Genomic DNA, 24,364 nt, shown 5'->3' on the forward strand with positions numbered 1-24,364 from the left:
TGTTCCAAGCTGGAAATTCAGTTGTCCTTCTCCTCTGCTTTTCACCCTCAGACCAATGGGCAGAGAGAGAACAAACCAGACCTTGGAGTCGTATTTGAGATGTTTTATTTCCGCTGATCAGGATGATTGGGTTTCATTTTTGCCCTTGGCCGAATTTGCTTTAAATAATAGAGCTAGTTCTCCCACTTTGATGTCACATTTTTTTGTAACTTTGGGTTTCACCCTCGATTTTCTTCAGGGCAGGTGGAGCCTTCTGCCTGCCCAGGTGTTGACACTGTGGTGGAGAGAATGCACCAGATCTGGAACCAAGTGGTGGATAAGTTCTCTCTCCCAGGAAAAGGCCCAGCGGTTTTCCAACCGACAGAGGACCATTGGTCCCCAGTTTAAGGTTGGTGATATGGTGTGGTTATCATCAAAAAATATTGCTATGAAGGTGGCTTCTCCTAAGTTTAAGCCTAGATTCATTGGACCTTACAAGATTTTGGAGATTATTAATCCGGTCTCTTTTCGTTTGGCTCTTCCTGTCACATTTAAAATCCATAATGTGTTCCATAAGTCCTTGTTGAAGAGGTTTGTTGAACCAGTTGTTCCTGGGGTGGCACCTCCAGACCCTGTATTGGTTGAAGGTAACATGGAATATGAGGTAGAGAAAATACTGGATTCCCATCTGGCTAGACGGAGACTCCAGTATTTAGTTAAGTGGAAGGGTTATGGTCAGGAGGATAATTCCTGGGTCTCTGCCTCTGATATTCATGCCAAAAGATTAGTGCGTGCCTTTCATCGGGCTCACCCTGATCGCCCTGGTGGTGTGGTTGAGGGTTCGGTGACCCCTCCTCAAGGGGGAGGTACTGTTGTGAGTTCATTTTCCTCTTTGCTACTGACGTCTGGTGAACTCCCTCTTCTGGTAAAAGAAGGTAGTGAGCCTGATTATCAAGCACCTGAGCCTAATGAGGATGACTGGCTGAGTGGAGTTACGGACTGGATATAAGGCTGCCGACGCCCTTCTGCCCTGCGGGTGATTTCTCTGAGGGATTCTTAGAGACCAGTCTGAAGTCCTGCTCCTCTAAAGCTAAGTTTTCTGCTCTTCTTTGCATTTGTGTTTTGACCTTGTTTTACTTTGTTTTTCTGGATTTCTGCCATTCCCTGCTGGGTAGCTGAATTCCTTTTTGCTCTGTCTTCAGAAAATACCTGAGTACTGATATAGTATTTTTGAAGCCTAGCGTCTTCAGGGCCTGTTTTTCCTATCAGTCGGTTGGCTCATTTTGATAGGGCTTTTGCGGATGGCAGAGAGCAGCTTTCCTATCCTGTCCTATGTAGTTAGCTTGGGCCCCATCATTTGCTCAACCTATCTTTCAATCTGTGTTAGTGTTCTCATCTTGCTTCACCGTCATTATATGTTGGGGGCTGCCTATTGCTTTGGGGTCTGCTCTGGGGCAGTTTAGTTTTTCCCCCTTTCTGTCTTTAGGCTATATAGTTCTCCGGCTGTGATCGAGGGGTCTAGGGCACCTGTCTGAACCATTTATTGTTGAGGTAGATGCCTCAGAGGTGGGGGTGGGGCGGTATTGTCCCAGGGACCCACCACTTTGACCAATTTAAGACCTTGCGCCTTTTTCTCAAAGAAGTTCTCCCCTGCGGAGAGAAACTATGATGTGGGGAATCGGGAACTTCTGGCCGTAAAATTGGCCTTTGAAGAATGGAGGCATTTTTTGGAGGGGGCTGTCCATCCTATAACGGTAATCACGGACCACAAAAACCTAGCTTACATTGAGTCAGCTAAAAGGTTGACTCCCAGACAGGCTAGATGGTCACTTTTTTTTTTCCCGATTCAACTTCTCAATCACTTTTCAGCCAGGATCCAAGAATATCAGAGCGGATGCGTTGTCACTCAGTCTAGATCCGGTGTCCCCCCCCGGAACCTCCATCTTCCATTCTTCAGCCTGGGGTGGTGGTGGCAGATGTTTCTAATGTGTTGGAACGGGAGATTCGAGAAACCCAGTCTCTTGCACCTCCAGCTAAGCTGGTGGATAAACTTTTTGTGCCAGCTCAGTTTCGTCTCAAGGTCCTCCAGGAGTTCCATGACTCAGTTCTGGGTGGACATCCAGGGATCTCAGCCACCCAGAAGGCCATTGCTAGAATATTCTGGTGGTCTTCTTTAGCCTCTGATGTTGGGGAGTATGTGTCTGCGTGTGAGGTTTGTGCCCATGTGAAAAAACTCCCCATAACCGGCCGGGGAATTGGTACCACTGCCAATTCCTGAGAGACCATGGACTCATCTGTCCATGGATTTCATCACCAACCTTCCCCCTTCCAAGGGTAATATCGTGGTCTGGGTTGTAGTGGACAGGTTTAGTAAGCAGGCACATTTTGTACCTTTGGCAGCTCTACCTAATGCGGAAACATTGTCCAGATTGTTTGTGGAGCATGTGGTGCGGCTGCATGGGGTAACCTTAAATGTAGTGTCTGATAGGGGAGTGCAATTTGTGTCCAGATTTTGGAGAGCTTTTTGTAAGAGCTTGGGTATAGGTCTGTCCTTTTCATCCGCCTACCATCCAGAGACTAATGGGCAGACTGAGCGGACCAATCAGTCTCTGGAGCAAATTCTGCGTTGTTTGACCTCAGCCCGACAGGATGATTGGTGTTCTGTGTTACCATTGGCTGAGTTTGCATTTAAAAACCGCATTAACCAGTCTACAGGTACATCTCCATTTTTTTGCAATTATGGGTTTCATCCTCATTTTGGAGAATTTTCCCGTTTGAATTCTGGGTGTCCTGGGGGGGATGAGATGATCCTGTCATGATCTGAATTTGATCTGACAGTTTTAAATTGCACAGGGTGAACTTTTTTACTTTGGCAAGTGCCAAGTGACTTGACTGTCCCCGGGGGTGGTTAGTGGTATCGCACTTTAGGTTTAATGTGCACGTAATTATGAATCAGGTGTGGGGCTCTATAAGTGAGTCTCAGGGTGTGCATTCATGGCTGGTGATATTGATTGATTCATTCTGAGTTTGTGAAGCCTGGGTGAACATGGAGCTTAAGAGGAGTCCTGTGCAGTCAGCCAGAGGAGACGAGTGGCAGCTAATGGTGTCTGCAGGAATTGCTGGCATGGCGTGGAGGAGTCGCAGTTTATGGTGTCGGCGGGAAGTGCGTGCATGGCTTTGTGGAGTGGCGACTATGGAGAGAGTTGCACTCGGCATGCTCGACTTGGTGGCCGAGAGCTGGACTCAAGCATGCTTAGAATTTTGGCAGAGGCTGACTCATCCTTGGGACTTTGTTATTGGACTGCTGCAACTGGAGATGGACTCTGCTCCAAGGCTGCACTATGGTGTAGGATCCAGGATGGTGATGGATCCGGGTGGAGGAGAAGACGCACGCAGGTGGTGGGGCTCTGTTGCAGGAGCATAAGCACAGAGCCTACAGCTAAGTGGTGTTTCCCCTGCATTGTCTTCTTTCCTTATGTGTTGTTAGTGCAGTGGTGGGATTAGTCTCCGCACCGACCAATTCCCTAGTGAGGGTTTAGGGTCAGGGCGAGCAAGGGTTTGAGGTTCGCGTGCGGCGACAGGTGCGGAGCCTGTATAGGGAACGTAAGGAGTGCAGGGATACTGTCTCAGGGGAGCTTAGGAGGTCTTCACATCCCCATTCCCTATCGCAGGGCCCACCATTGTAAATGTTTCCCAGGTTCCCCTTATTATTTAAATTCGCCACTGGAGGCGCTGTATCCAGGGTCACGTGTGTTATGGGTCCGCCTTGCAGTATCATCTGTCTCCAGACACACGTGACCATGACAGATCCAGTGGTTGGGGGAGGTATGGCGGGAGGTCCAGAATAACATTACGAAGGCCCAGGACAAATTTAAATTTTTTGCGGACAAAAAAGATCCGTGAGTCCAGTGTTTCAGGTCGGGGATAAGGTATGGTTATCCACCAAAAATATAAGGCTCAAGGTCCCCTCTGCGAAGCTTGGGCCCAAGTTTATAGGTCCCTATGAAATTACCGACGCAGTTAACCCGGTGGCTTTTCGGTTGAGTCTCCCGCCATCTCTACGGATCTCTAATGTTTTCCATAAGGCCCTTTTGAAACCTGTGAGGTCCGGTGGGGAGGGATCATCATCTTCCCTGCCACCGGTTTTGGTAGACGGGCAGGCTGAGTACGAGGTGGAACGAATTGTCGACTCCAGGTTGGTCCGTCATGCCTTTCAGTATCTGATACATTGGAAGGGCTATGGTCCTGAGGAACGCTCGTGGGTTCCTGCTCGATCAGTTCATGCGGATCGGTTGATCCGAGCCTTTCACGCCAAGTACCCTGAGAGACCTGGGGGTCCGGTGGCCCCCCCATTGAGAGGAGGGTACTGTCATGATCCAGGACGGGATTTCGCTTTGACCCATCCTGGTTAGACTATAGGTTAATTGTGCTGCCTCTCTCTGGCAGAAGGAGGCTATTTAGTGCTCACTGGACCTGGGTCCGGTGTCAGTTATACTCCTGCCCTCGGCTGAGTTAAGTGACCTCTTGTATATGTGTGCCTTTTGCCTGATATCTTGCTTGCTTGTGTGGTTTTGATTTGGTTCTGTCCCTGTTACGAGTTCTGCCTGACCCTCTTGTACTGCGCTACCTCTCGTGTATGACTCTCTGCTTGCGACCTAACCTCTCTGCTCGTCCCCTTGGTACCAAGTCGCCCTCTTGTGCATGACCTTTGGCTTTGTCTGACTACCCCTCTGTTTGTCCCTCCTGTACCTCGTTTGCCCGTACTGTTGTGACCTCCGTTTTGCCTGACTCTGAGTTGTTGTATGGTGTCCTGTCATATCTGAAAGCAGGATGCTAAGCCCCACCCCCTTGCAGTCACATGACCATAGGTCCTGTGCCAGCTTGCTCATTTCAGTGTCCGCAGGTCCTGTGCCTCTATTTCCCGGCGCTGACTAGACCCTGACACTATTAGCTTGAAGCACGCATGGTCACCTCTGCTGCTCTGCTCCCCAGGTAACTTTTAGCACTGCTTCTGTACTCAGGTCACGCGCACTGGCTCTATGAGCAAGTTTAGTGCGGTGTCTCTGACAAAAACTACAAAGAATAAACAGTTAGAACCGGAGAAAAAGGAGCAAAACGATGATATGCAAAAAGCATCAATAAGTTTTATTCAATAACATGAAAAGTGCATAAAGTCATGATGAGGTGCCAATTAATATGCAGATGAAAAACACACACCAACGACAGCCCACTCCTCCATCCAAGATGGAAAAAATTCCCTCATATATATATAATATAGGCTTCATGAAGTAACAAAACACCCATAATATATGTCTCTTCAAAATGTAAATGCCTTGTGGCCAAAGTGTAATTATAATCAGATCCCCAAACATGGATCAGATAAGAGAAGGAGACGTAATATATCCTGGAGATACATAGAAGCCAGCAGAACAAAAGCCACCGATCATAGTCCAAAATGTTAGCGGGTAAAGAAACTTACCAGAGGGCGCAGGAAGAGGAGGGACGCCTGGCAGTGAGCCCCTGATGCACGTTTCGTGGCGCAAAGAGGCCGCTTTGTCAAGGAGATGATAAACAGGTCTCCACAGGACCTTCAAGTACCCCATGACTCTGGTCACGTGACCAGAGTCAACCAATGAATGTGGCTTTATTATTATTATGACAATGCAATCGCATACACACGCATGCAGATGCAGCATTTTCTGGCGTCATGTGTAAAATGATGCGGATAAACGCTGCGTAAACATGCATTTTACAAACCAAAAGAAAAAAATCACGACCAAAATCTAATTATAATGAAAATAGAAAAATATTTATTAGAATGTGCAGACATACGGAGAAGGGAAGCTACCCTAAAGGCACAAGTTGCAAAAAGACACTCCATGGATCAATACACACATGATAAATGTCATAGGGGATACAGGCAATAGATATCCAAAATAATTACAATAGGATTCAGGTGTACTAATCATCAATGCTGTATTTACACAAAGGATATCACATAATTATTGCTATAATAATGAGATAAGCACCAGACACTAAAATAAAGGGCTGAGTGCAATGTTGATACAATCACTATTGTGATGCCGTCCCTCCAAAAATAAGTAGGTGTGCAAAAAAGCCAACCGCTCCCCAAATAGTTAAATATGGTAACAGTTTACCTAGGGTACTGGTGAGGACAGGAGCGTCACCCCGATGTGCGTTTCGGCTTGAAAGCTTTTCTCAAGGGGCGTAGCCATAAGGGGAAGAGGAGGGTATAAAAAGTCCAGACAGCCAATCAAGTCGGCTGTAACAACAGTCGTCATAGTCACAAGTTAACCAATAGGGAATCGCGGTTCACAGTATTTGTAGCATTTTGTATTTGCTATTGAAACCAAGTTTTTTTTTAATAAAAGAAAAAAATTGGTTTCCTGCAGCAGTCAAAGTAGTTTTTAGGAGTTTAATACCACCATACTGTAACAGGAAGAGCGCAAAAGTGTATGTCAGAGACACCGCACTACACTCGCTCATAGAGCCAGTGCACGTGTCCTGAGTACAGAAGCAGTGCTAATAGATACCTGTGGAGAAGGGCAGCAGAGGTGACCATGCGTGCTTCAGGCTAATAGTGTCAGGGTTCAGTCAGTGCTGGAAGGTAAAGAGGCATAGGACCTGCGGACACTGAAACTGAATGATCTAGCACGGGACCTATGGTCATGTGACTGCAAGGGGGCGGGGCTTAGCGTCCTGTTTACAGATAGGACAGGACACCATACAACAACTCAGAGTCCGGCAAAACAGAGGTCACAGCAGTACGGGCAAACGAGGTACAGGAGGGACAAACAGATGGGTAGTCAGACAAAGCCAAAGGTCATACACAAGAGGGCGACGTGGTACCAAGGGGACAAGCAGAGAGAAGTCGGGTCACAAGCAGAGAGTCATACACGAGAGGTAGCGCAGTACAAGAGGGTCAGGCAGAACTCGTAACAGGGGCAGAACCAGATCACAACCGAACAAGCAAGATATCAGGCACAAGGCACACGTATACAAGAGGTCACTTAACTCCGTCGAGGGCAGGAGTATAACTGACACCGGACCCAGGTCCAGTGAGCACTAAATAGCCTCCTTCTGCCAGAGAGAGGCAGCACAATTAACCTATAGTCTAACCAGGACGGGTCAAAGCGAAATCCCGTCCTGGATCATGACAGTACCCTCCTCTCAATGGGGGGGCCACCGGACCCCCAGGTCTCTCAGGGTACTTGGCGTGAAAGGCTCGGATCAACCGATCCACATGAACTGATCGAGCAGGAACCCACGAGCGTTCCTCAGGACCGTAGCCCTTCCAATGTATCAGATACTGAAGGGCGCGACGGACCAACCTGGAGTCGACAATTCGTTCCACCTCGTACTCAGCCTGCCCATCTACCAAAACCGGTGTCGGGGAAGATGATGACCACTCCCCACCGGACCTCACAGGTTTCAAAAGGGCCTTATGGAAAACATTAGGGATCCTTAGAGATGGCGGAAGACTCAACCGAAAAGCCACCGGGTTAACTGCTTCGGTAATTACATAGGGACCTATAAACTTGGGTCCAAGCTTCGCAGAGGGTACCTTGAGCCTTATATTTTTGGTTGATAACCATACCTTATCTCCGACCTGAAACACTGGACCCACGGATCGTTTTTTGTCCGCAAAAAATTTAAATTTGTCCTGGGCCTTCGTAATGTTATTCTGGACCTCCCGCCATACCTCCCCCAACCGCTGGATCGTCTCATCCGCCCCAGGACACCCAGAATTCAAGCGGGAAAATTCTCCAAAATGAGGATGAAACCCATAATTGCAAAAAAATGGAGATGTACCCGTAGACTGGTTAGTGCGGTTGTTAAATGCAAACTCAGCTAATGGTAACACAGAACACCAATCATCCTGTCGGGCTGAGGTCAAACAACGCAGAATTTGCTCCAGAGACTGATTGGTCCGCTCAGTCTGCCCATTAGTCTCTGGATGGTAGGCAGATGAAAAGGACAGACCAATGCCCAACCTCCTACAAAAAGCTCTCCAAAATCTGGACACAAATTGCACTCCCCTATCAGACACCACATTCAGGGGTACCCCATGCAACCGCACCACATGCTCCAAAAACAATCTGGACAATGTTTCCGCATTAGGTAGAGCTGCCAAAGGTACAAAATGTGCCTGCTTACTTAACCTGTCCACTACGACCCAGACCACGGTATTACCCTTGGAAGGGGGAAGGTTGGTGATGAAATCCATGGACAGATGAGTCCATGGTCTCTCAGGAATTGGCAGTGGTACTAATTCCCCGGCCGGCCGGTTATGGGGAGTTTTCGCACGGGCACAAACCTCACACGCAGACACATACTCCCCAACATCAGAGGCTAAAGAAGACCACCAGAATATTCTAGCAATGGCCTTCCGGGTTGCTGAGATCCCTGGATGTCCACCCAGAACTGAGTCATGGAAATCCTGGAGGACCTTGAGACGAAACTGAGCTGGCACATAAAGTTTATCCACCGGCTTAGCTGGAGGTGCAAGAGCCTGGGCTTCTCGAATCTCCCGTTCCAACGCATTAGAAACCTCTGCCACCACCACCCCAGGCTGAAGAATGGAGGATGGAGGTTCCGGTGGGGACACCGGATCTAGACTGCGTGACAACGCATCCGCTCTGATATTCTTGGATCCTGGTCGGAAAGTGATCGAGAAGTTGAATCGGGAAAAAAAAGTGACCATCTAGCCTGTCTGGGAGTCAACCTTTTAGCTGACTCAATGTAAGCTAGGTTTTTATGGTCCGTGATTACAGTTATAGGATGAACAGCCCCCTCCAAAAAATGCCTCCATTCTTCAAAAGCCAATTTTACGGCCAGAAGTTCCCGATTCCCCACATCATAGTTTCTCACTGGCAAATCTAACAGGTCAAGGAAATTCTTATCCTCTCTTGCTGACAACTTTGTCTTCCAAAAGGTAGGGGAGAAAACAAGGGGAACTGCTACCTTGGATCTAATCCTTATAAACAGGGAGGAAATGGTTGAGGAGGTAAAAGTGGCTGGGACCCTAGGAGGTAGCGACCATGCTATTTTAGAATTTTGGATAACTAGAGACGGAAGACCTGTGAAGACTCAGACGTCAAGGTTAGATTTCAGAAAGGCAGATTTTAAGGGATTCAGAAAGAGAATTGGAGGGATCCAATGGTTGGATATCCTTAAAGACAAAAATGTCCAGGAAGGATGGGAAATCTTGAAAAATGAAATTCTCAAAGCACAGTTGTTAACAATTCCGAAAAGAGGGAAGAATAGGAAGCATTTAAGGAAACCAGGATGGATGAACACAGAACTTAAGCACATGCTAAAAAGGAAGAAAAAAATGTTTATAAAATGGAAAGAAGGAGGCATATCTAAAGAAGAATATAATGCTGTCTGCAGAACCTGCAGGGCACAAATCAGATTATCTAAAGCTGAAAATGAATTGAGGCTTGCACGAGATGTCAAAAGCAATAATAAAGGATTTTGGGGATATGTCAAAAGTAATAGAAAAGTCAAAGATGCTATAGGATTTTTACAGGATGAAAATGATGAAATGGTAAGACAGAATGTTGAGAAGGCTGAACTTTTAAATTCCTATTTTGCATCTGTTTTCTCTCAGAAAGGAAATGTAACATCAACTGTTCTTCACTGTCCTATTAAGGGAATAGAAGAATCCAGGATATCTATAAACAGAAAGATAGTGAGGAAACACTTAGCTAACCTAAATGAATTCAAGTCTCCAGGTCCAGATGAATTACACCCCAGAGTACTGAAGGAGATAGCAGAAGAAATTTTTGAACCCCTCTCCATAATCTTTGAAAATTCTTGGAGAACAGGAGAAGTGCCAGAAGACTGGAGAAGAGCAAATGTTGTTCCTATCTTCAAAAAGGGGAAGAAGGTGGACCCAGGCAACTATAGGCCGGTGAGTCTGACTTCTATACCAGGAAAGATCTTTGAACAAATTATTAAACAACATGTATGTCAGTACCTGGATAAGAATGAAGTGATTAAACAGAGTCAGCATGGGTTTGTAACTAATAAGTCATGTCAGACTAACTTAATTTCCTTCTATGATGGAATCACTGATTGGGTGGATCAAGGAAATGCTGTAGATATAGTATATCTTGACTTCAGCAAAGCATTTGACAAAGTCTCTCATACAATCCTTATTGAAAAAATGACTAAGTATGGAATGGACAAGGCAACTGTTAGGTGGATTCATAACTGACTTAGTGATCAGACCCAAAGGGTGGTCGTAAATGGCTGCACATCCAGTTGGAAGAATGTTTCAAGTGGGGTACCACAGGGCTCTGTCCTGGGCCCTGTATTGTTCAACATCTTTATCAACGATTTAGATGAAGGAATTGAGGGTAAACTGATTAAATTTGCTGATGACACAAAGCTAGGAGGGATAGCTAATACTAGAGAAGAGAGAGAGAGAGGATTCAAAAAGATATAAATAAACTGGAGAAGTGGGCAGCAACTAACAGAATGGTTTTTAACAGGGAGAAATGCAAAGTACTACATCTGGGCAATAAAAATGAAAAAATCATATACAGAATGGGAGGAATAGGGCTAAGTGACAGCACGTGTGAAAAAGACTTGGGTATACTAAAAGATCACAGAATGAGTCACCAGTGTGATGCAGCAGCAAAAAAGGCTAATGCAATTCTAGGATGTATTAACAGAAGCATACAGTCTAGATCACGTGAAGTCATTATTTCCCTCTACTCCTCTTTGGTCAGACCTCATCTGGAATATTGTGTCCAGTTTTGGGCACCACATTTTAAAAAAGACATCAACAAACTGGAGCAAGTTCAGAAAAGAGCGACCAGAATGGTGACCGGTCTGCAAACCCTGTCTTATGAGGAAAGGTTGCAGGATTTGGGAATGTTTAGTTTGCAAAATAGAAGACTGAGAGGAGACTTAATAGCTGTCTACAAATATCTAAAGGGCTGTCACATTGTAGAAGGATCAACTTTCTCATTTGCACAAGGAAAGACTAGAAGCAATGGGATGAAACTGAATGGGAGGAGACACAGATTAGATATTAGAAAAAACTTTTTGACATTTAGAGTGATCAATGAGTGGAACAGGCTGCCACGAGAAGTGGTGAGTTCTCCTTCAATGGAAGTCTTCAAACAGAGGCTGGACAGACATCTGACTGGGATGATTTAGCGATTCCTGCTTCGAGCAGGGGGTTGGACCAGATGGCCCAGGAGGTCCCTTCCAACTCTACGATTCTATGATTCTCTCCGCAGGGGAGAACTTCTTTGAGAAAAAGGCGCAAGGTCTTAAATTGGTCAAAGTGGTGGGTCCCTGGGACAATACCGCCCCCACCCCCACCTCTGAGGCGTCTACCTCAACAATAAATGGTTCAGAGGGGTCCGGTTGAATAAGAACTGGGGCCGACATGAAACATTTTTTCAAAAACTGAAATGCCGCTACCGCTGCGGTTGACCAATTCTTGATATCGGCCCCCTTTTGAGTCATGTCTGTGAGGGGTTTGACCACCTGTGAGAACCCCCTTATAAATTTCCGATAATAATTAGCGAACCCTAGGAAACGTTGCAGACCCTTCAAATCACACGGTTGAACCCACTCGAGAATGGCCTTCACCTTATTAGGATCCATGCGATACCCTTCAGCAGACACGATGAACCCCAGAAAGGACAGTTCCTGAACAAAAAATAAACATTTTTCAAGTTTAGCAAAAAGACAGTTCTCCCTGAGCCTTTGGAGAACTGCCCGAACATGACCAATGTGAGTCTGTTTATCAGGCGAGTAGATTAAAATGTCATCCAAATACACCACCATAAAACGTCCAATCAAATCGGAGAACACATGATTTATGAAATTTTGGAAGACCGCTGGAGCGTTGGTCAGGCCGAAGGGCATGACCAAATTTTCAAACAACCCTTCAGTAGTGAGAAAAGCGGTTTTCCACTCATCTCCATCCTGGACTCGGATAAGGTTATACGCTCCCCGTAGATCTAATTTCGAAAACCACTTAGCTCCAGACAACTGATTGTATAAATCAGGAATAAGTGGAAGGGGATAAGTATTCCTCACAGTTATTTTATTTAACTCATGAAAATCGAGGCATGGGCGCAAACCATCGTCTTTTTTTTTACAAAAAAGAACCCTGCCGCCACAGGAGAAACAGATGGACGAATATGTCCCTTACGGAGGCTCTCGGAAATATATTCCTTCATCGCAGCCCGTTCCGGACCCGAGAGGTTGTACAGGCGGGCTTTGGGCAATTTAGCACCTGGAACCAGGTCAATAGCACAATCAAATGGGCGGTGTGGTGGTAAAACCTCAGCCTCCTTTTCGGAGAAAAAGTCTGTATAATCTATCAGGCACTCCGGAATGCCTTCTAGACCCACGGACGACACAGACACAGAAACAAAACATTTCTCAGAGCAATAGGGACCCCATTTAACAATATCCCGAGATTGCCAATCAATCACAGGATTATGCAGATGTAACCAGGGGAACCCCAACACCAGTCCCGCAGGCAGGTTGTTCATTACAAAACATGAAATACGTTCCTGGTGTAAGGAACTCACTTTAAGGAGAAACTCTTCAGTACAAAACACAATGTCATTTGTAACCAGTGGTGTTTTGTCAATAGCAACAAGGTGAATCGGAGTCTCCAACCTAACTGTCCCTAACTTACACCTGGCCACCAAGTCAGAGTCAATTAAGTTCAATGATGAACCGCAATCCACGGAGGCACAAGTGGATGTGGAGACACTCCCACAACAAAGTTCCACTTGAAAAGACATTTTAGAAAATGCAGAAAAGGGTACCTGAGAGCCTGGGTGACCTCCACGATAATCACCCGGGCTCAGTCGCTTGTTAGTTAGTGGCCGGGGGGGGCAATCCTTTTTCCAATGTCCAGACTCGCCACTGTGAACACAGCATTTTCTCACATGCCATTGTCTCCGTTCTTCCTCCTTAAGGTTGACTGTTCCCATCTCCGTGATTTTCAATGAAGAACTGGCTCCCCTTCCTTGGGAGAATAATGATGTCTCGGTTTGTATCACTCCCCTTGCCCGTAACCTGCGATCCATTCGGACGGCCTGTGTCATAGCTTCCTCCAGGGCATCAGGTGGGGGGTGGAGAGCCAAGGCGTCTTTCAGATGCTCAGACAGGCCTCTACGGAACAACCCACGGAGGGCGGCGTCGTTCCAGCAGTACTCAGCAGCCCAGCGTCTGAACTCTGAGCAAAACCACTCGGCTGAGTGCTTCCCCTGGCAAACATTCATCAGCCTGTCCTCAGCCATACGCACCCGATCAGGCTCATCATAAATATGCCCCAGGGCCTCAAAAAATGCATCCACAGTCATACGCTCAGGGGCCGTGGTAGGAAGGGAGAAAGCCCAAGCTTGGGGGGCTCCCCTTAACAGAGACATAATGACCCCCACTCTCTGCCTTTCATCCCCAGAAGAGTGTGGTCTTAAGGAAAAAAAAAAAAGCTTAGGCTGGTTTCACATTTGCGTTTTTTAGCGCTGGAAAAAAAGCTAACCTGCGCATGCGTTTTTTCCCCTATATTTAACATGGGTGCGCATACCTGCGCGCTGCCATGCGCATGTATGCGATTTTCATGCGCTGCGTTTTTTTGGGGTATGCGTTGGTATTTTCCAGACGCAGCATGTTGCATTTTTTGGCCCTGCAAAAAAGCGCATGCGCACATATGCGCACGTTTTGCGCTAAAAATGGCCATTATAGCCTATGGGTGCGCATTGGCATGCTTATGTATGCGTTTTTTTGCACCAGCGTTTTTTTTTTTTAACCGTGGAATTTAGGGGTTTGGGTTAGAGTTAGTTAAGGGGGTTTAGGGTTAGGGTTAGGGTCAGGGTCAGGGTTAGGGTTGGGGTTTGGGTCAGGGTTAGGGTTAAGTATGGTTTGGTTAAGGGTTAGGGTCAGGATTAGGGTCAGGATTAGGGTTAAGTATGGTTTTGTTAAGGGTTAGGGTTAGGGTCAGGGTTAAGTATGGTTTTGTTAAGGATTAGGGTCAGGATTAGGGTTAAGTATGGTTTGGTTAAGGGTTAGGGTCAGGGTTAGGGTTAGGGTCAGGGTTAGGGTTAAGTATGGTTTTGTTAAGGGTTAGGGTTAGTAAAGTCATGGTTTGGGTAGTGTGAGGGGCCACCTAAAAATGTTGGAAAAAAACGCAAACGCGGTAAAAACGCACTAAAGACGCATACAAACGCTTAAAAACGCTGCGTTTTTTTCATGCATGCTCATAAAAATGCTTGAAAAAAACGCAGCAGTTGTATGCTTTTGTATGCGTTTTTTCAATGCGTTTTTTTGCGGGAAAAACGCGCTGCAAAAAAAAGCAAGTGTGAAACTAGCCTTACAGCCCTCCTTGAAAACCCTGAAGTCATTTTTATCTCCAGAAAAGGTATCTGGTAACTTCACTGGAGACTCAGGGGAAATTAATGTAACATCCCGAGCCCCCAATGAAAGAACCCCCTGCACAGTGTCAGCGATCAGCTGCTGAGACTGAGCCAGGACTCTTTGTTCCCCAAAGAGTTTCTGAGACATATGCATCAGATGCTTAACCTGCTCAGAAAGAGTGTGCATAGGATCCATCACACACACAGGTGAATGGGAGCACAGAAAAAAATGGTATGGGTCAGTTATAATGTCAGAGACACCGCACTACACTCGCTCATAGAGCCAGTGCGTGTGTCCTGAGTACAGAAGCAGTGCTAATAGATACCTGTGGAGAAGGGCAGCAGAGGTGACCATGCGTGCTTCAGGCTAATAGTGTCAGGGTTCAGTCAGTGCTGGAAGGTAAAGAGGCATAGGACCTGCGGACACTGAAACTGAATGATCTAGCACGGGACCTATGGTCATGTGACTGCAAGGGGGTGGGGCTTAGCGTCCTGTTTACAGATAGGACAGGACACCATACAACAACTCAGAGTCCGGCAAAACAGAGGTCACAGCAGTACGGGCAAACGAGGTACAGGAGGGACAAACAGACAGGTAGTCAGACAAAGCCAAAGGTCATACACAAGAGGGCGACGTGGTACCAAGGGGACAAGCAGAGAGAAGTCGGGTCACAAGCAGAGAGTCATACACGAGAGGTAGCGCAGTACAAGAGGGTCAGGCAGAACTCGTAACAGGGGCAGAACCAGATCACAACCGAACAAGCAAGCTAGATATCAGGCACAAGGCACACGTATACAAGAGGTCACTTAACTCCGTCGAGGGCAGGAGTATAACTGACACCGGACCCAGGTCCAGTGAGCACTAAATAGCCTCCTTCTGCCAGAGAGAGGCAGCACAATTAACCTATAGTCTAACCAGGACAGGTCAAAGCGAAATCCCGTCCTGGATCATGACAGTGTATGTATGACAATCAAATTCAATCCAGAAAAATGTTTCAATGCTTTTTTGGCATGTTATATGCCACAGTAAAGTATATAATACTGTATCTATGAGAATGCTATATATCATAGGAAATATACCCCAGACCATGGAATAGTGTGTGGATGACAACTGTAATTTTTACGCTTTTTGTAGTATTAGATAATTTCACTGAAATGTACCCCAGACCACGGAATAGTGTATGGGTGAGAAAGGTAATTCAGCTAATTTTTTTTCAAGCATTTTTGGAGTATTCGATATCACATAAATCTACCACAAAACACGAGAAACTGTACGGCTGAGTAATTTTTAAAGTTTTTTGTTCAGTTTTATACAGTAGGTCACAGTAATGTCTCTCAGATCACGGTATAATATATGGGTGAGAAATGTAATGCAGCTAAATTTTTTAGTGCTTTTTTGTAGTGTTACGTAATATCACTGAAATGTACCCCAGACCAAGGAATAGTGTATGGGTGAGAAATGTAATCCAGCTAATTTTTTTTAAAGTTTTTTTGGAGTGTTAAATATCACAAAACATGTGAACTTGTATGGTTGAGAAACTTAAGCCTGTAATATTTTTTACCTTTTTTTCACTTCTCTAGATTACAGATACATACCCCCAACAGTGTAATACTGTATGGATGACAAATATAACCGTGCAAAATTCGTGAACGCTTTTTTGGAGTGTTATGGATGTGTGTGTATATATATATATATATATATTACAGACCAAAAGTTTGGACACACCTCATTCAAAGAGTTTTCTTTATTTTCATGACTATGAAAATTGTAGATTCACTCTGAAGGCATCAAAACTATGAATTAACACATGTGGAATTATATAATTAACAAAGAAGTGTGAAACAACTGAAAATATGTCTTATATTCTAGGTTCTTCAAAGTAGCCACCTATTGCTTTGATTACTGCTTTGCACACTCTTGGCATTTTCTTGATGAGCTTCAATATATATATATATATATATAGTGCCTTGCGAAAGTATTCGGCCCCCTGGAACGTTTCAACCTTTTTCCACATAACATGCTTCCAACATAAAGATACCAAATGTTATTTTTTGGTGAAGAATCAACAACAAGTGGAACACAATTGTGAAGTTGAAAGAAATTTATTGGTTATTTTAAATTTTTGTGGAAATTCAAAAACTGAAAAGTGGGGCATGCAATATTATTCGGCCCCTTTACTTTCAGTGCAGCAAACTCACTCCAAAAGTTCATTGTGGATCTCTGAATGATCCAATGTTGTCCTAAATGACTAATGATGATTACACACAGGTGGATTATATTTATCAAGTCTCCGTATAAATGCACCTGCTCTGTGATAGTCTCAGGGTTCGGTTTGAAGCACAGAGAGCATCATGAAGACCAAGGAACACAACAGGCAGGTCCATGATTCTGTTGTGGAGAAGTTTAAAGCCGGATTTGGATACAAAATGATTTCCAAAACCTTAAACATACCAAGGAGCACTATGCAAGCGATCATATTGAAATGGAAGGAGTATCATACCACTGCAAATCTACCAAGACCTGGCTGTCCCTCTAAACTTTCATCTCAAACAAGGAGAAGACTGACCAGAGATGCATCCAAGAGGCCCATGATCACTTTGGATGAACTGCAGAGATCTACAGCTGAGGTGGGCCAGTCTGTCCATAGGACAACAATCAGTCGCACACTGCACATATCTGGCCTTCATGGAGAGTGGCAAGAAGAAAGCCATTTCTCAAAGATATCCATAAAAAGTGTCGTTTAAAGTTTGCAACAAGCCACCTGGTAGACACACCAAACATGTGGAAAAAGGTGCTCTGGTCAGATTAAATCAAAATTGAACTTTTTGGCAACAATGCTAAACGATATGTTTGGCGTAAAGGCAACACAGCTCGTCACCCTGAACACGCCAACCCCACTGTCAAACATTCTGGTGGCAGCTTCATGGTTTGGGCCTGCTTTTCTTCAGCAGGGACAGGGTAGATGGTTAAAATTGATGGGAAGATGGATGGAGCCAAATACAAGACCATTCTTGAAGAAGACCTGTTGGAGTCTGCAAAAAACCTGAGACTGGGACGGAGATTTGTCTTCCAACAAGACAATGATCCCAAACATAAAGCAACATCTACAATGGAATGGTTCACAAATAACGTATCCAGGTGTTAGAATGGCCAAGTCAAAGTCCAGACCTGAATCCAATTGAGAATTTGTGGAAAGAGCTGAAAACTGCTGTTCACAAACGATCTTCATCAAACCTCACTGATTTCGAGCTGTTTGCCAAGGAAGAGTGGACAAGAATTTCAGTCTCTCAATGTACAAAACTGATAGAGGCATACCCCAAGCGACTTGCAGCTGTAATCGCTGCAAAAGGTGGCGCAACAAAGTATTAAGTTAAAGGGGACGAATAATATTGCAGGCCCCACTTTTCAGTTTTTGAATTTCCACAAAAAATTAAAATAACCAATAAATTTCGTTCAACTTCACAATTGTGTTCCACTTGTTGTTGATTCTTCACCAAAAATTTACATTTTGTATCTTTATGTTTGAAGTATGATATGTGGGAAAATGTTGAAAAGTTCAAGGGGGCCGAAATACTTTCGCAAGGCACTGTATATATAATATATACACTACTATTCAAAAGTTTAGGGTCACTTAGAAATTTCCTTTGTGAAAGAAAAGCACATTTTTTTTTCCAATGAAGCTAACATTAATTGATTCAGAAATACACTCTATACATTGTTAATGTGGTAAATGACTATTCTATCTGCAAACGTCTGGTTTGTAATGCAATAACTTCATAGGTATATACTGGCCCATTTCCAACAACCATCACTCCAGTGCTCTTATGGTAGTTTGTGTTTGCCAACTGTGTAAGAAGGCTAATGGATGGATAGAATACCCTTGAAAACCCTTGTGCAAGTATGTTAGTGTGGTCATTTCAGGTACGCGGGATGCAGTGAAGAGTCGCGAGACGGATTGAACTTTAGGTAGTAACTTTTATAGATAGATGCCAGTAAGGCTATCCTAAGCAACCAACAAAATAACAGCAATTGTCGCAGGGACCAAATACAAGCAAACACTTATTTTGAGAACACGGCAACCCCGGCAAAGGCCGGTCACTATAGGGCTGCGGTATGGCCAACTACGGGTCCTTAGTTACTACAGTATGTGTCACTTAGCCATCCTGACATTCAACAGTGTGCTGTTCGATGCTGGAGTGAGGCAGCAACGGCTGTGGGTGACTGCGGGCAGGCCGCAGCCGCGGGCTGGAGTGAGGTGGCAACGGCTGTGGGCGGCAGCGGGCAGGCCGCAGCCACGGGCTGGAGTAAGGCAGCAGCGGCCGAGAGTGGCTGTGGGCAGGCCGCAGCCGCGAGCTGGAGTGAGGAGGCAACAGCCATGGGCTGGAGTGAAGCGGTGGTCCTCTGTCGGTCGGCTCGGCGCCGTCTCCCTGCGGTCCACTGAAAGTCTCTCTCCTGTAGCTGTCCTCCTCTCTGGTTACTGCTGGAGGCTCTGGCTCCCTGGTGCCCTCTTGGTCTCCTGCTCCTTCTCTCCCGTTCTGCTGACTCACCCTGACTGGCGTCCTCCGCCCCTTTTATATTGGCTCCTCCCCCAACCATCCTAGAAGTCTCAGCGGTCCGTCCCCTAACTCTGCTCCCTGGAAACAGACCCCCTAGGAACCTAGATGACGGTCCCCTTGGTTTCGGCCCGGACACTTGGCGGGGGCCCTTCCTCCTACACTAGCACAACTAAAAAACAGTTTGGCTGATTAGAGAAGCTATAAACCTGACCTTCCTTTGAGCTAGTTGAGAATCTGGAGCATTACATTTATTGGTTCCAATAAACTCTCAAACTGGCCAGAAAAAAAGAAATTTCATGTGAAACTCAACAGTTTATTCTTCTTCTTAGAAATGAAGGCAATTTCTCGCAGGAATAACCAAGAAAGTGAAGACTTCCTACAAGAGTGTGTACTACTCCCTTCAGAGGAGAACACAAGCCGGCTCTAACCAGAGTAGAATGAGAAGTGGGAGGCCCCTCTGCACAACTGAGCAACAAGACAAGTACATTAGAGTCTGTAGTTTGAGAAATCGATGCCTCACAGGTCCTCAACTGGCAGCTTCATTAAATAGTACGTGCAAAAACGCCAGTGTCAACGTCAACAGTGAAGAGGCGACTCCGGGATGCTGACCTTCAGGGAAGAGTGGGAAAGAAAAAGCCATATCTGAGACTGGCTAATAAAAGGAGAAGATTAATATGGTCAAAAGAACACAGACATAGGACAGAGGAAGATTGGAAAAAGTGTTATGGACAGACATATCCAAGTTTGAGATGTTTGGATCACACAGAAGAACATTTGTGAGATGCAGAACAACTGAAAAGATGCTGGAAGAGTGCCTGATGCCATCTGTCAAGCATGGTGGAGGTAATGTGATGGTCTGAGGTTGCTTTGGTGCTGGTAAAGTGGGAGATTTGTACAAGGTAAAAGGGATTTTGAATAAGGAAGGCTGTTCTGCCTTCATACACGCTGACACTGTGTGCACTCTAGCATACAGGATAAACCACCTTCCATCTTCCAAAATAAGCAGACCGTTCTCTGTAGTCCAACTTGTTTATTGGTGAACAGTATAGAACATGCGCTAAAACTATAAAGAATACAAATGACATGATTAAGTATTGGGCAGATGATCACTCGGCTAACACAATTACAGGAAGTATACAGTGTGATGCAAGCTTTACATGGAACACACAGGTGTCTAATTGCATCTACTGTGCACTGACTGCTATATAGTTAATAACATCTCTGTACAACACTGCATTGCAAGAAAAGATATTAATCTTACAAGATATGCTTTACCAGGATAGCGAACTCAAGTAGGGGAGTTACAGGTGAACAAATAAACACGTGCGTCCCGTGAAATACACAGAAGAAAATGGCATCTTCCTCATCCCAGAATACATTGCTTCAATCCCACAATGCAACACTCTGTTAAAGACACAGGCTGTAAATGCTATTACAGACACAACCATAAATGCAGTCACCAATAGATGGTGCTATAACTGAACCAGCACATAATACAAACATAATTTGCCCTATATTCAGAGGGCAGAACAAAGGCTATCACTCCATTTTGAAACGCCATGCCATACCCTGTGGAAAACGCTTGATTGGAGCCAATTTCATCCTACAACAGGACAATGACCCAAAGCACACCTCCAAATTATGCAAGAACTATTTAGGGAAGAAGCAGGCAGCTGGTATTCTATCTGTAATGGAGTGGCCAGCGCAGTCACCAGATCTCAACCCCATTGAGTTGTTGTGGGAGCAGATTGACCATATGGTATGCAAAAAGTGCCCATCAAGCCAAACCAACTTGTGGGAGGGGCTTCTGGAAGCTTGGGGTGAAATTTCTCCAGATTACCTCAGTAAATTAACTGCTAGAATGCCAAAGGTCTGCAATGCTGTTATTGTGGCAAGGGGAGCATACGTTGATGAAAGCAAAGTATGAAGGAGAAAATATTATTTCAAATAAAAATCTTTTTTTCTAACCTTGTTAATGTCTGGACTAGATTTTAAATTAATTTGGCAACTCATTTGATTAATAAAAGCATGAGTTTTCATGGAAAACGCAAAATTGTCTGGGTGACCCCAAACTTTTGAACAGTAGTGTATACACAGAATAGTGTGTATGGATAAAAAATTAATCCAGAAATTTTTTTTACAATTTTGTGGAGTCTTATATAACACAAAAGAGTAACACAAATAATGTAATGCTCGATGGATCAAAATATATTACTTCCCCCCCCAAAAAAAAAAAATGCAGCTATATTTTTGCCAACGGACTGCACATCCCTAATCCCTATTTATTGTATTCAGCTACTCTCCTTGCTCTTGCAGCTATCGATCCTTCCCTTGGCAAAATGCAGATTGTATGTGATACAAACAGAAAAGCACATGATTAGCTCTTACAAGGGCTGTTAGTATGATGGCTCCGCTTCAGCACCAGTATCAACAAAACAGGAGTCTATTTCGTTGTACTGTGTACACACAGGCCTAGACACGTACGCTCTCCCTCCAATACGAAGTGTCACAGAGCTGTGCAATGGCGTCAGTGTGCCGAGCCGGGCAGCGGCTCTTCTTTTATAACCCCTGATAATGTCACATGGCCAGTCAATCACAGTAATGCCACCACCAAGATGGCTACGGCATTACAGTAACACACAGGAAATCGCATCCATAGTGGCTGTGTAACAGGTGCCAAACGTACGGAGCGAGTATTCAAGTTTTACATAGAGCACCACCCAATACTTGCCAAAATCATGAGTACATCTGAGCTTCGTGATACTCGAGTGATAATCAAGTAACACTGAGCCCGTTCGCTCATCCCTATTAGATACCACTGAAATGTACCCAAGAAGAAGTGATACTCTATGGATGAGCAATATAAGTGTCATGATCCAGGACAGGGTTTTGCTTTGGCCCATCCTGATCAGACTGGGGGTTAATTGTTCCGCCTCTCGCTGGCAGAGGGTGACTATTTAATGCTCACTTGACCTAGGTCCGGTGTCAGCTATACTCCTGCCCTCGGCTGAGTTAGTTGACCTTGTGCGTACATATGCCTTGTGCCTGATATCTTGCTTGCTTGTTTGGTTTTGATCCGGTTCTGTCCCTGTTACAAGTTCTGCCTGGCCCTCTTGTACTGCGCTACCTCTCGTGTATGACTCTCTGCTTGTGACCCGACTTCTCTCTGCTCGCCCTCTTGTGTATGACCTTGGGCTTTGTCTGACTACCCATCTGTTTGTCCCTCCTGTGCCTCGTTTGCCCGTACTGTTGTGACCTCCGTTTTGCCTGACTCTGAGTTGTTGTATGGTGTCCTGTCATATCTGACAGCAGGACGCTAAGCCCCGCCCCCTTGCAGTCACCTGACCATAGGTCCTGTGCCAGCTTGCTAATTTCAGTGTCCGCAGGTCCTGTGCCTCTTTACTTTCCGGCGCTGACTGGACCCTGACACTAGTAGTTTGAAGCACGCATTGTCACCGCTGCTGCCCTGCTCCACAGGTATTTTTTAGCACTGTTTCTGTACTCAGGACACGCGCACTGGCTCTGTGAGCGAGTGTAGTGCGGTGTCTCTGACAATAAAATCAATACTTTCTTGAACAATTTTTTGGAGGGTTAGATACCGCCAGAATGGACCAAACTGTACCCAAGAACATGTAATACTGTGTGGATGAACAATATAATACTGATACATTTTTTAACACATTTTTTGAATGCAAGATACCACCGAAATGTACTCAAGAACATGTAATACTCTATGGATGAGCAAGATAATACTAATACATTTTTGAACAATTTTTAGGAGTGTTGTATACCTCCGAAATGTACCCAAGAAGAAGTAATACTGTACAGATGAAATAATTGAACCCAGATAAAATTTTTGAAGTTTTTTGGAGGATTAGACATTACAGAAATTTACCCCAGACCACAGAATAGTGTATGGGTGAGAAATTTAACCCAGGCAATTTTTTTAACGTTACTTTTGAGTTTTACATACCACCGTAATGTACCAATTACTATGTTAAACTATTTGCATGACTAAATGAATCTGGAAAAAAGTTTGGAACATAAATATTTTGCAAGTGAAGTTGCTGTACTCCTACACTCATAATGTCTTTGCACAAAACACAAAGCCAGGAAAAAATTACAAGGATGATCATCCATAGACCCCTGAAAGGCAAAAACTGGCAGGCCTTATTCAAATATTTTAAAAATGTAGTTGCTGTACTCAAAGGCTTTGCACAAAGTGGAAAGCCAGTAAAAATTATGAGGAGGGTAATGCAGTAATCCTTTCCAGGTGTCTGCCTCTTCTTCTCCTTTCTCGGGAGGCCTGCCTCCACCTGCTTCCTGGAGCTTGATTCCAAGGTGAATGTGCTGTAAAGTGACCCATCATCCAGTAGTAACGGAGCCCCCAACATACATAAATGGGCAACAGCCCCCCTGTGTCACCTGCATCACCAGCTACTTCTGCATAGGAGGTGAGGAACCCCAAGAATAGTATGCTGTCAATGGACCCTCTTCTCCGCTGACTGTCATAAGTAACAACCACCACCAGGGTTGTCAACTCTCATTATTTTGCGACTAATGGGCCTAATATTATTTCTACAGATCTGGACCTGGCTTGCCTCCATGTCTCTTCCGAACAGCCTAGGCCCCGAAGTCCGCTCACCAGTACCTGGATCCTGGCTTTCCCGTCCACAGTCCGCAAGAACCCCAGTGGTAAAAGATGCTACCTAGGTTCGGGCCTTGGTGGTTCTGGGTATTTGGCTAGATTCGGACCACAGGCTTCTGCCACCTCTGGTCTTGCACCAGCTACCTCCGGCTCTAATATTCCCCCAGTCACTCCCTCTGGGGTTTTGCGTGTTTCTGCCATATTTGTTGCCCACAAAGCATATTACAAGGGATGGATGACTAATTGAATACAGTCAAAAATGCTAACACTGTTTTGGAGTGTTATTTACAACAGAAATGTACCCCAGACCATGGAATGAGAAATTTGACCTGAAAAAATGCTAAACTGCTTTTTGGAGTAATAGATATCACAGTAATGTACCCCAGATCACAGAATACTGTATGGGTGAGAAATTTAACGCAACAACATTTTTAAATGCTTTTTTGGAGTTTTATATATCACAAAAATTTACCCCAGACCATGGAATACTGTATGGCTGAGAAATGTAACCCAGCATTTTGGGAGTGATAGATATCACAATAATGTACACCAGACCATGAAATACTGTATGTTTTAGTAATTTAATCCAGAAAAAAATGTAAATTATTTTTTGTTGATAGATATCGCAGAAATGTACCCCACACCACTGAATAATTTATGGGTGAATAATTGAACCCAGAAAAATTTTAAATGCTTTTTTGTAGTATTTGATATCACATAAATGTACTCCAGACCATGGATTACTATATACATGAGAAAT

At 44.9% G+C, this 24,364-nt stretch overlaps 1 long non-coding RNA gene across 1 annotated transcript in view; it reads left to right on the forward strand.

Annotated features, from left to right (window-relative positions):
- The window catches only part of LOC141054925 (uncharacterized), a 50,564-nt gene extending 26,694 nt beyond the window's left edge, over positions 1 to 23,870 (forward strand). The window contains exon 2 of the long non-coding RNA XR_012221434.1: positions 23,541 to 23,870. This is a non-coding gene — a long non-coding RNA (uncharacterized lncRNA). The remainder of the gene's footprint in view (positions 1 to 23,540) is intronic.
- Positions 23,871 to 24,364: the final 494 nt, after the last annotated feature.

The sequence above is a fragment of the Dendrobates tinctorius genome, unplaced genomic scaffold (genome assembly GCF_039654945.1).
Source record: "Dendrobates tinctorius isolate UK_male_01 unplaced genomic scaffold, ASM3965494v1 ptg000181l, whole genome shotgun sequence".
Taxonomy (NCBI): Eukaryota; Metazoa; Chordata; class Amphibia; order Anura; family Dendrobatidae; genus Dendrobates; species Dendrobates tinctorius.